The following is a 12,698-nucleotide window of genomic DNA, read 5'->3' on the forward strand; positions in this document are numbered from 1 at the left end:
GCCGGGTTATTAGGGGTTTGGGCTGGTTTGAAGTGGGTTCTGGGGTGTCTGACTTGGGCTAGGGTTTGTTTTTTTTTGGAGTTTTATGGCTTTGGGCTGGCTTGACAGTGGCCCAAAATGGCCAGCCCTTTGCCCTTTTTATTTTAATTTCTTTTGTTTGTTTTTGCTTCTTTTCTTTTCTTTTTTTTTGTTGCTTTTTTTTAATTATTTTCTGATTTTATTAAATGTAAGATTAAAAATAAAAGACCCGAATTGACTCTAAAATTGACTAATTAAAATTCCAAAATTAACTAATTTCTAATTTAAAAGAAAACTTAGAACAAATTCTAAAAATTGAAAGTAGAAATGCGGAGAACCATTTTTTGTTATTTTCCTTATTTTTGTAGTATTAAAATGCATACTATTTTGTATTTTTTTTTTGGAATTATATCAAGCAAAATACACACAAAAATGCAAACAAGACACAGAATCATGCAATTAATTCCTAAAAATTTAAATAATAAAGAAAAATCCTAATTCTGAGGAATTTTGTAGGAGTAGTTTAAGCGTGGCAAAAATCACGTGCTCACAACTGCCCCTCTTTGCTTGAAGACACGAAGGATTTTCGGGCAAAGATAAATGAGCGCCATGAAGGATTTTTGCCTGCTCGGCACTCCATGAGAAGCATTTTGAAAACCGTCTGACCGAACCCTGCTCCAAAGGTTGCCTAGATATCCTTGGCTATAAAGGAATCAGGTCAATGTAGTTCTGGAAGGTCTGGTAGCTGGGACTACCAGGAGCTATGAACTTCACTGGTGTTGCTGCGGTTACTGCCTGCTGACCTCCTTATTACACCAGGTCGAAATAAAAAGAAGCTAGACTAAGCTATGATCTATGAATTACAAAAAGTCCTATCTATGTCTTCAATCTTGCTCTTGTGTTGCCTTGAACTTGTATTCTTCCGATGGAATTCTTGCGTTGTTGCCTTGAATTGTGGTCGGAGATATTTTGCCATTCCTCCGAGTGATGTTTGACTGCTGAAATTTGAAATATATGCCTCCATTCTCCAGGCGGGCTCCTGATTGCTGACGCTTGAAAAGTATTCCCTTATTCTCCAGGTGGGCTCCTGATTGCGGAACTTGAAACGTATTCCCTTGTTCTCCAGGTGGACTCCTGACTTCAACAAAACAGACAAACAAAGAAAATTTTCTGCCCCGGTGTGATGGCTGGGCACATTATGTTATCAAATATTAAAAATTAAAAGATAGAATTTGAATTGTACTTCCCTTGTTCTCTAGGTGGGCGCCTGATTGCTGAAACTCGAAAAGTATTCCCTTGTTCTCCAGGTGGGCTCCTGATTGCTGATCTTGAAAAGTATTCCCTTGCTCTCCAGGTGGGCTCCTGACTGCAACAAAATAGACAAACAAAGAAAATTTTCTGCCCCACTGTGGTGGCTGGGCACATCATGTTATCAAATATTAAAAATTGAAATCTAAAATTTGAATTGTACTTCCCTTGTTCTCCAGGTGGGTGCCTGATTGTTGAAACTTGAAATGTATTCCCTTGTTCTCCAGGTGGGCTCCTGATTGCTGAACTTGAAAAGTATTCCCTTGTTCTCCAGGTGGGCTCCTGACTTCAACAAAATATACAAACAAAGACAATTTTCTGCCCCAGTTTTGCACTGGGAAGATTTGTTAGCAAAATGTAGATCACCTAAGCTATTGATGCAATGATGAGTGTAAAACTAAAGACGTGACTGCAATGTACGATCCTGTGAGTAAGACCAAGGACATTTGACTAGCGAATTCATCAGACTAGGCTTTCTATCTTAGGAGAAAAATTCATCAGACTAAGATTTAGATCCTAGGAGAAAATTCATCAGACTAGGTTTTCTATCTTAGGAGAAAGATTCATCGGACTAAGATTTAGATCCTAGGAGAAAATTCATCAGACTAGGTCTTCTATCTAAGTTCAGACTAGGTCCCTTTTTGTTATCTTAGGAGAAAAGTTCATCAGACTAAGATTTTGATCCTAGGAGAAAGTTCATCAGACTAGGTTCTCTATCTTAGGAGAACAATTCATCAGACTAAGATTTAGATCCTAGGTGAAAATTCATCAGGCTAGGTTATCTATCTTAGGAGAAAAATTCATCAGACTAAGATTTTTGATCCTAGGAGAAAGTTCATCAGACTAGGTTGTCTATCTTAGGAGAACAATTCATCAGACTAAGATTTTGATCCTAGGTGAAAATTCGTTAGGCTAGGTTTTCTATCTTAGGAGAAAAATTCATCAGACTAAGATTTTTGATCCTAGGAGAAAGTTCATCAGACTAGGTTGTCTATCTTAGGAGAACAATTCATCAGACTAAGATTTTGATCCTAGGTGAAAATTTATCAGACTAGGTTTTCTATCTAAGGAGAAAGATTCATCAGACTAAGATTTCTATCTTAGGAGAACAATTCATCAGACTAAGATTTTGATCCTAGGAGAAAGTTCATCAGACTAGGTTTGCTATCTTAGGAGAAAGATTCATCAGACTAAGATTTAGATCCTAGGAGAAAATTCATCAGACTAGGTCTTTTGTTATCTTAGGAGAAAAGTTCATCAGACTAAGATTTTGATTTGGAGGAAAATCCATCAGACTAGGATTTAGATCCTAGGAGGAAAAAATGTGAAAAGCAATGGCAGCATTTTGTGCACGCTAACAAGACAGGCCAGGGCGAAGATTTGAGAAACTTCCCTTTTGTCGGCTCTCCTCTTCTTCCTTTTCTTTTTCTTTCTTTTCTTTTTTCTTATTGTTGAACCAACTTTCTTGCACTGCTTTTTTCCTGTGTCAAACAAAGAAGACTTGGGGTTAGTTTGTGGCCTTGAACTTTGAAGCCGGCTGTTCTGCATTTGCCAAAAGGACTAATTTCCACTCGAAGACCTTGCTTATGCCCGATATCATCTACTTGTTGCATTGCATGAACTGGCATTCCCCCAACCCTTATGTCTCATACGAATCCCAAAGCACGTCTATTGCTCCTACTTCGTGTACATGATGTTCTTTCTTGATTTAACCACTGGCCTCGGCCTTGAAGTTTATTGTTCCTTCACCCGCCTTGATATTTGATTCTCACTTGGAGACCTTGCTAACCACTTCCTTTGTTACCCTTAACGCAGAAAATACCTCTGATCCATTCACCAAGCACCCTCCATCTGATATGTACCAAACCTTTCGTGTTTTACCGAAAATACCTTTGATCCGTTCACCCTAATCCCTTTATTTGTTGCGTTGTTCATGAATTGACAAATACCAAGCCCTTGCATTTCACAAGGAACCCAAGGCATGTAGATTGTTGCCAACTCAGTGTGCCTGCTGTTTTTCCAGACTTATGACGATTTGATATGCTGGCCAGATCCTGTTTTGTTCAATCGGAAAGCTGGTGGCAGATTTTGAAGTCATTTCTCGCTTGTTATGATCAAATAGACTCAGGAAGAGGGAGTAAATAAGACAAAAGGAACAGAGTAAAGGATAATGGAAAGAGATGATTCCTAATAAGAAAACTACAACGTAGAAACCTATCGGATGTAGATACCGACTCTGATGACCTTGACATGCACCTGTAGCCTATTCTGTTAAGCAAATCTGACGTTCAGCTCTTGTTGTACCTTTTCGCCGTGAAACTGGGCTTCAATGCTCCGCTTATCCGATTTGAATCACAATCCTTTTTTGACTTGTAGTGCCCGAAGGGTTTTCACCATCAAGCCTCTCTCATTTTGGGTCTTTCTCTCATCTCACCGTCGTCTTATGGTGCCCGTGAAAGTTTTCACCAATAAGACTCTCTCATTTTTTTATTTCTCTCAGCTTTCATCGCCTTGTGGTACCCATGAGGGCATTTATCATAAAGACTCTCTCATTCTTCATTTCCCTTGTTTGGACCGGAGTGTTGCCCCTGATATGGTCCACCTCTACTCGCTTGACTCGGCATCTCTCGAAGATTGATCAGAAGGTCTTTCTTTGGACCGTAATGCAGGCTTTTGGACAGGGTTAGGAAGAAAAGGCTCAAATCAATTCAACATGGGCTCAAAATTACAACTTTCGGAATAAGATTTCTCACAACAACCACAACTTCTACCTCAGTTTCTTTCTTAGGGACTTTTGGATTTTTATTTTTTGTGGCTGAACCTCAGAGAGAGGCTGCCTAAGTACCCTTTCGGGATCAAGTCAAACGTATTTCAAGCCATAAAATTTCTTCGTTGTTGCGATCTTTCCTTTCTTCCACTTCTCCTTTTCTTTCTTTTCATTTCTTTTCTTTCCCTTTTCTTTTCTTTTCTTCTTCTTTTCTCCTTTTTTCTCTTTTCTTTTTATTTTCTCTTCTTTTTTCTTTTCTTTTCTTTTCTTTTTCTTTTTTTTTCTTTTCTATTTCACTGTTTTTCTCTTTCTTTTCTTTTCTCTTTTCTTCTCTTCTCCTTCTCCTTCTTCTTTTCCTTTTTTTTTTGGACTGTTTTCCACTTGTTTCTCCGCTCGGGCTTCCGAGTTTTGTTATCGATTCCGAAAGAGGGGTATGCAAGAAAATAACCGAGGCTCAAAGGGGTAACAAAGGATAAAGTGTTTGGATAGCAGAACAAAATGCCTTCGTCATTCCAATCTCCAAAACATGCCAAGTACAAACTACACAATTAAACAAGCATACGTAACATCTTTTGATTGCACCAGAATTAATAACCATATTCGCACATTTGCCTTCTACATTTGTCAATTACCCAGCACCATTGGATAACAACCACGGTACCACGAACGGCCCCTGTAAACTTGGGGCAAACTTGCCTTTGGTTTCAAACCGGTGTGGCATGATGCATTTCAACAGTATTTCTTTATGTTCCGTCTGCCCCAGTTTCACACAACTTGGGCTCGAAGTGATCTCAAAATGCCCTTACATATTGCCCTCGAATGTCCTTACATCTTTAACATTGTTTCATTGCTTCATTACTAAACTGACTTTTAAAACCAGACTGAGAATTATGCGTGCATGTCATGTCACCAGAACCAGCATAAAAAGAATTGTAAAAGGAGAAGAAAACTAAACAAAATGACTAGAAATGGCAGGAAACAGAAAATTGCATTAGACTGACGGTGAAAGGGTTTAAACAACAGAACAAACAAACAAACCTAGACAGCACTAAACAAGCTATTACGGCAAAGTGAAGAGATAGAAGGGTTTGAGTCACAAGACAATATCCGGATTACAACCCTGAAAATAATCCGAACAACAGAAATGACAACAAAATAAACCACCAAAACTCCACTCTAGCTAACCAAGAGTTGGAGCGTCTTTCCAATCACCAAACTCGACACCTTAGCCATCGGATTTCCCATCAAAATTGCTGGGACCTTCACCAATTTCAATATTATTGACTTCATTCAACAAGTTTTCGAGAGTGCTCTCATACTCCCTGTCACCATGGATCTTCCTCACAAAATATGCATCATCATGTGCGGGTAAAGGCTTCTGTGCAATGTTCTGGGTGGTACTGTCCTGGACCGCAATTATCCCTTCCTGAATCATTCTTTCTATCTCTCTTTTCAAATCCCGGCAACTTTCGACATCGTGCCCCTGGACATTGGAATGGTATTCACACCTTTTAGAAGGATTAAAGCCTCTTGCACGCTTGTCCACATGATTCGGAGGAATGGGTGCAATCAGGTTATATTGCTTTAGTTTCGCAAACAAGTTTGCATATGACTCTCCCAAGGGGGTGAAAGTTTCCTGCTTCTGTGCCCTCTCTTGCTTGAAATTTTGGCTGGCCCGCAAACCTGCTCCAGGGGAATTCTTGTAGGCTCTTGGGGGTGGGTAGGTATTTTGAGTTGGGTAAGCATTTTGTGGGGTGGGTGCGCGCCATTGCGCATGGGTAGGATGTTGGGGGTATGTTTGGGCATGGTGGACAGAGAAGTGGGGATAGTGTTGTGGTGGGCTATATGGAGTGGGGGTAGGTTTGGGGATGGGGTCGAGGTTGGTCGTAATATAGTGATGGGCCCCTGGACCAAGCTCTTGATTCAACTACTGCCACATCTTCTTTCTTTTTCTTTCCCAATACCCCTCCAGTGCCGCTCTGGATAGCCTGGGTAGTTGCCTTGATCGCCGAATAGCTCATAATTTTGTTGGATTTAAGCCCCTCTTCCACCATACTTCCCATTTTTACTACCTCGTTAAAAGATTTTCCCACTACCGACACCAAGTGACCATGGTAGGTGGGTTCTAGAGCCTGTAAGAAGTAATCAACCATCTCGCTTTCTTTCATTGGAGGATCGACTCTTGCCGTTTGTTCTCTCCACCGGAAACCGTACTCTCTAAAGCTTTCCCCGGGCTTTTTCTCAATTTTAGTCAGTGACAGACGGTCCGGGACAATTTCGAGATTATACTTAAAGTGGCATGCAAACGCCTGGGCCAAATCATCCCAAGTGTACCATCGAGCATGATCCTGTCGAGTGTACCATTCCAAGGCCGCACCACTTAGACTTTGACTGAAGTATGCCATTAATAACTCGTCCCTTACCCCAGCTCCTCTCATTTTGCTGTAGAATCCCCTTAGATGTGCCACCGGATCACCGTGTCCGTCATACATATCAAACTTGGGTAACTTGAATCCCACAGGTAACTGTACATTGGGAAACAAGCACAAATCTTTGTAGGCCATGCTCACTTGACCTCCGAGACACCACATATTTCTGAATGACTGCTCTAAGCTCTTGACCTTTCGTATCATCTCCTCTTGATCAGGGTTTTTGGGAGGCTTCTCTTCTTCAGCTGAGAGATCAAAACGGGGAGCGTAAGAGCATGGTTCTGGGGGTTTGAGGGTGGGTTCGGGTGGGTAATAGTGGTTTTCATGGGTTTGGAACAGAGGTTCACTAGAGGATATGTGTAATGCGGCGGGTGGAGGAGCCACAAACACAGGAGTAGCTGGTGGTGGAGGGCATGGGATTTGTTTGGGTGGTGGAGGTGGTGGTGTTTGAGAGGTGGTTTCGTAGTACTGCTGGTAAGTAGGGAAAGCCGGAGAAGAGATCACTGTGGGAGGATCTTGAGGCTGAGCTAGTGGTGGTATGTAGGCAGGGTTAGCAGGATAGGCTGGTGGTGGATGTCCCTTTGACCATGCCCGGTACATCTTGGCCATTTGTTGCTTCAGTTTATACATCTCCTCCTTCATTGCATTAACGTCCACTACTTCCTCCTCCCTAGACGGGTCGACAATGCTTGCTTCTAACTCCTGGTTGACCATGTTTGACTTATCCTTAGAGCGAGTGTTGTAGGGATGGGTTGCCAGAATGCCAGTCAACTTAACCACTTGCCTGGACTCATCATCAACGACTTTGTTAGCAGTTAGAGCGTTAACAGATAGATAACCGCACATTTGGGGAATGAATGCACCTAAGCAGTTAACCATTTCTATTATGACTTCGCTTGGTTGCATGCGTCATCCCGGCTTTCATTTTTCTTTATTTACCAAGCCTTTCCTTTAATCCTCCCTCGTGTTTTTCATTGTTTGTTTCTTGCATTTCCCTCTTTTCTTTGCTTTCCTCTCATTTTCCTCTCTTTTCTTTTCCTTCTTATTCTTTTGCCTTGGTTTGTCTTGTTCCTATTCTCTCCCTGCCTCAAAATTATTTTTCTGCTCTTTTCTTTCTTTGTCTCTTGCTCTCTTTTTATTTTCTCTTATTTGCCCTTTTTTATTTTTTGGTTACGGTCGAATCCTATGGAGATTGCCTACGTATCATGACCCCGCATGAATCAGACTAAGCGTAGTTCTTGCAAATAAATGCGAAAATAAGGAAACAATTTTTGGGGAATTTTTCTCAATTTTTCATTAATAACAACTGCGATTACAAAAAGCTACCAGACTATTTGTTTTTCTTTTTCAAAGAGGGAAGTTACAAAAATGGACTCGATTAACTAGGAATACATCAAAGCTTCAAACCCTGGGGCCCGCGGGGCATCACTCGGCATCGCTACGGGCCTGCGCAAGACTGAGAAGGTTTCAGTGTCAACTGTGGTCATCCTGGACAAGGAGTTTTAAGGAAAAGTGTGACTATTTAAAAAAAGCTGATGACTTATTGTGACTTAAAAGAAAAATGGCTATTTTCAATAATTTATTTAAGAAAACAAAGACTTGGTGTTGCAAATACGGCCTTTCAGCACTTCCGAAAGGGAGATTTTAAGGCTGTGCCCGCAAACCGTTTAAAAATGACTCAGGGTGGCTGTTCTTGCAAAAACAGCCTTCCGGCGCCCATTTGGGGACATTCGGCTTATTTTAAACAAGAATGGAGGCACCCGACTTATTTTGACAAAAAATTAAAGTTTTGACATTATTTGGCTATTTTTGAAAAAGGGTGGTTGGACCCGATGAGGGTTGCCTACGTATCTCACATCCGGTGAGAATCAAACCAGCGTAGTTCGGTCAAATAAAACTAACTATCTTCGTAAACTAGACTCTTTTTTTTTGTTGGCAAATACACTATTTCTGAAAGCAAAACTCTTTTTTATATTTTCTTTTTCAGTGGCAAATAAAACAAACTAATTTGAAAATAAAACTCTTTTTGTTTTTCTTTTCCATTGGCAAACAAAACAAACTAAAAAAAAATACTTTTCTTTTTCATTTTTCTCAAAAATCCGGCAGAATTTCGGCACTACTTGGACATTGGTTTTTCTGATATAGGTAATTAACTCTCTACACTGCTATTTTCTCTTTTCCCCTTTTTGTTTTTCAATTTTTCCAGATATTCAAAGCCGGTCGGCATGCGAGTCCTAAACAGATAAATGCACAAGTAGGATGCATCAGGATGGTCCATTATATCGGGTACACCTATCCTAGACGGACCCAACCCATGTGTTGAGTCCCCTAAGTCATATGCACGTGATGCAAATAAGCGTTCCTACTAGGGATCCGGCATGAGGTCAAGTTATTCTAGGTTCAAAACCTGGGTATATGTTCTAGACTGTGCACCCGAGCGGACAACTCGAGTCGAAGAGGGGGCTACGTACCGGGAACCAAAAGGTCATCCGGCTTAGTAACTTGTCCGGCCTCTTTCTTATTTTAAGGTATGACACTAACAGAATAGGGAATCTCCACCAGTGATCACATCCCCGGAGGTGAGAAGAGAAGGGTTTCGCCACAGTTTATATACAATTCAGATAATATCAAAGCGGTAAAAAGCAACATTTTGCACACTTAGCATGAAACATGTAGGAAAATCAGATAAAGCCAAATACAACAATATATCTAAGCTCGAATTCTGAACCCTGAACCAAAGTTCTGAGTTCTTTTCCCCAGCAGAGTCGCCAGAGCTGTCACACCACCTTTTTCTTCACCCCGCAAGGGTGTAAAGGAGTTTTTTCACTTAAAGGACAATCGAAACGGGATGCATTTATTTATAGATTCAGAGTGGCCACTTGGAATATTTATGGTGTCCCAAGCCACCGGTTGAATCCCGAATCGAGGAAAAGATTGACTCTATTTAACAGTCCGCGATCCAGAAATCCGAGTAAGAAATTCTGTTAACCCGGGAGAAGGTGTTAGGCATTCCCAGGTTCCGTGGTTCTAGCACGGTGGCTCAACTGTCATATCTGGCTTAGTTAGTTGATTTTAAAACATGTTTCAACTTATATACTTTTTAGCTTTGAACCGCTTTTATTATTATTATTTTTAAAGAGAATTGCAACATCGTGAAAACACGTCTCGAACCACGTCACATAAATGCACCCGTGGTTTTTGACACGTTTCAACTTCGTTGGGATTTGGATTTGGGTCACATAAATGTGCACCCGAGTTTAAGAAAGTAATATTATTAAATGCCGGGCCTAAGAGCGACTAACGGGTTATTATATTTGCGGAGGGCCGTGAAATTCGCTAAACTGAACGCCCCGAATTCTAAGTATTTTAATATAAGCATTTAACGAGGGCCCCGCAATTTAAGCATTTTTGTTTGGCGAGGCTCATCTCATCTTATTATTTAAAGGCCATCTTAGAGCAAACTATAATTTTCTATTGGGTTTGTCTCTAAAGAGCCTTAGTTAATTACCGTCACTAAATGAACATTATCGGAATCAGCCCAGGAGCAGCCGTTAGCACAATGGGCTTCGAGGCCAGCCCACAAAAAGAGAATTGTGTCATCCCTGTTAATGTGAATTACTTAATATTTGGGCCTCAGCAATAGTAAAAGACCGGACCAGTAGGAAATGCCCTCAGTGTTTTGGGCTTATGACTGGACCATACGAATTTGAAATAATACACTAACAAATGAGGGACATTAGATGATCAATATGATATTTGTGCGTTTGAACAACTGATTCCACAATGAGCTAAACACAAGGATCTACTAATATCCAAAATGCAGCTAGATTATACACAAGATGTAATTACTAATTCTGAATGAAACTATTGGATTACTAGACTAGAGTAAATTACGATTTCCAGTCCAATTACGTTGATTCAAGTGTCAATTCATAACCAAGCATAATGACCTTATTCAAATCACAAATAGATGACTATTGGACAGATGACTTCGTATTTCAGACCAAAGGACTATTAGACCTATTCAAATTCACGTGAAGTCCTGCTTCAATTACAAACTTACATGCTGTATAGAATAATCTATGTGCAAACACTAAGTGTCCAGTTTTTAATTACAATGTGTTCAAAAGGGAAAATGATAGAAACCATCCTACAAATACAGAGAACTATTGAATGAAACTGCAATTCTAATGCACAAGCAGACACGTAAATGTAACAGATCTTCTAATCCTCTTATTTCCTTCTTCAAATCAGCCTTTCAGCAATACATAGGGATTCTAGAAAGGTATGTACCTGGAAGTTGTAAATAAGAAGGAAAAGGAGAGATCAGCAGCAGTAGATGACAAGCAACAGTATTAAACACAGCAGCAGGGACAATTGCAGGTTCAACACAACTTCACAAAGCTCAGGAATGAGTTACAGAGGATCAACAGGAGCTAATCGATCAAAAACAAGCTTGTTTGACCTCAAGTTTACTCGAAATTGAACTAGGAAGTTACAGAACACCTTCAGCACTCAAAAACACCCAGCAACAGCTCGAATAAATCCCAAACACCTTCAGATGCTTTAAACCTTCGCGTACAGAACAGAAACAGAGAAATCCGAGCTAATTCCGATCCTAAATGAGCTAACCAGTTGAATTAAGAGCTGAAATTTGAGAAATGATCTAAGGAAGATCAATGTAACAGTTTTTTTTTGTATTTTTCTGTGGCTTTTGTGTATATTTTTTGTTTTGGAGATTTTCTAAGATAAGAAAGAGAATTTCAGATCTAGTGTTTGAATCTGAAATTCAAATTTAGCTTCTGGAAACTAAGACTATTTTGGGGGGAATTTTTGGGGTTCCAAACTTGTGAATCAAGGCACTAGACATGCCTTTTATAGTCATAAATGAGGGCAACCCTCAGATTTTCAGTTTTTTGCATCTAATACCTTTTTAATTTTCGTTTTGCTTAAAAATCCCTCAATTATTAGCTTGTTTCTCAAGTTAAAACCCCCTAACTTTCTGAAATTATAACTACGGCCCTATTTAGAAGACTCTAGAGGGTTCTAGATTTAACTACAGCCTTCCTATGCACCCTAAGTACCCAAACTAACCCTGAATTCAATCTGAAATTACCCACCCTATAGTAGTTGACCCCAGCCCATATGACTAACCATGGTCAACTAAACAAAGGCCAAGACTATTCAGCTATAACCAAACCATTCTTAAAGACTCTAAACTGAATTATCAAGTCCAATTAATGTTAAACAAAACTAAAAATTAATCCTAGTTTCTGCTACTATCGAACTATCAATTACCAATTAAACAAAACTAATAATCAATCACAAAAAAATGAAAATAAACAGAATCCTACTAATCATGAATCAACTGTATCAAAAAAAAATCTTAAGCAAATCAAAAGAAAAACAAATACTAAAATAAACAGGAAAAGGTAATAAGAATCAAAAAAGAAAAAATGAAGAGATGGAGATTATCGGGATTGACAGTGGGCTTGGGCAAATCCAATTGAAAATTCTTGACCAAACTAGTGTTTAATCGTGTGTTTTTCATTAGAAAACACACGACTAAACACTATAATGGTCAGGTCATCAAAGAATCCCCGATTCGTGAAACTAGGGTTTGAGGCTAAGTTTCGATTTAAAATTCGAAACCCTGGGGAGAAGATTGAAGGTTACTGATGGTGGATTCATAACAACGGGGATGAGGAGAAACACTGATGTAAAATTGGGTTCCTTTGGTGGTGGCGCCGCCGTGGGAGGCGGAGGCGACGTCCACAAATTTTAATATTCGAGGGGCTGGGCTAACTTTCGAAAGATGATATGTAGGGCGTTGGAAAGAGGAGGGACGGAGGAGCCTATGATGAAAATTTGGGTGAGTTTGGAGACCGGCCATCGGCGGAGGCGATTTCCGACCGACGGCGGGCGGCGGAAGATGGAGGAGTTAGGGTATGTGAGGGGCGAGGTTGAGAGACGGGGCTTTGGGGGTGGGGGGTGCCCTTCTGACAATATTATATCAAAATTTATCAATCCCTGACCGTTAGATCAAACAACCTAGACGGTAAGGATTGATTGTCGTTGAAACGACGTCGTTTGGTGCGGGCAAAAATGGACCGGGCGTGGAAAGGGTTTTTGGGCCATACTGAAGTGCCTTTTGCCTTGGGCCAGCTATTTAATTG

General features: G+C 40.3%; 1 long non-coding RNA gene across 1 annotated transcript in view; it reads left to right on the forward strand.

The window, feature by feature from the left end:
* Window positions 1-11,436, forward strand: part of LOC109214713 — a 28,884-nt gene extending 17,448 nt beyond the window's left edge. The window contains exon 2 of the long non-coding RNA XR_002066231.1: window positions 10,777-11,436. This is a non-coding gene — a long non-coding RNA (uncharacterized LOC109214713). The remainder of the gene's footprint in view (window positions 1-10,776) is intronic.

Source organism: Nicotiana attenuata, chromosome 1 (genome assembly GCF_001879085.1).
Source record: "Nicotiana attenuata strain UT chromosome 1, NIATTr2, whole genome shotgun sequence".
Taxonomy (NCBI): Eukaryota; Viridiplantae; Streptophyta; class Magnoliopsida; order Solanales; family Solanaceae; genus Nicotiana; species Nicotiana attenuata.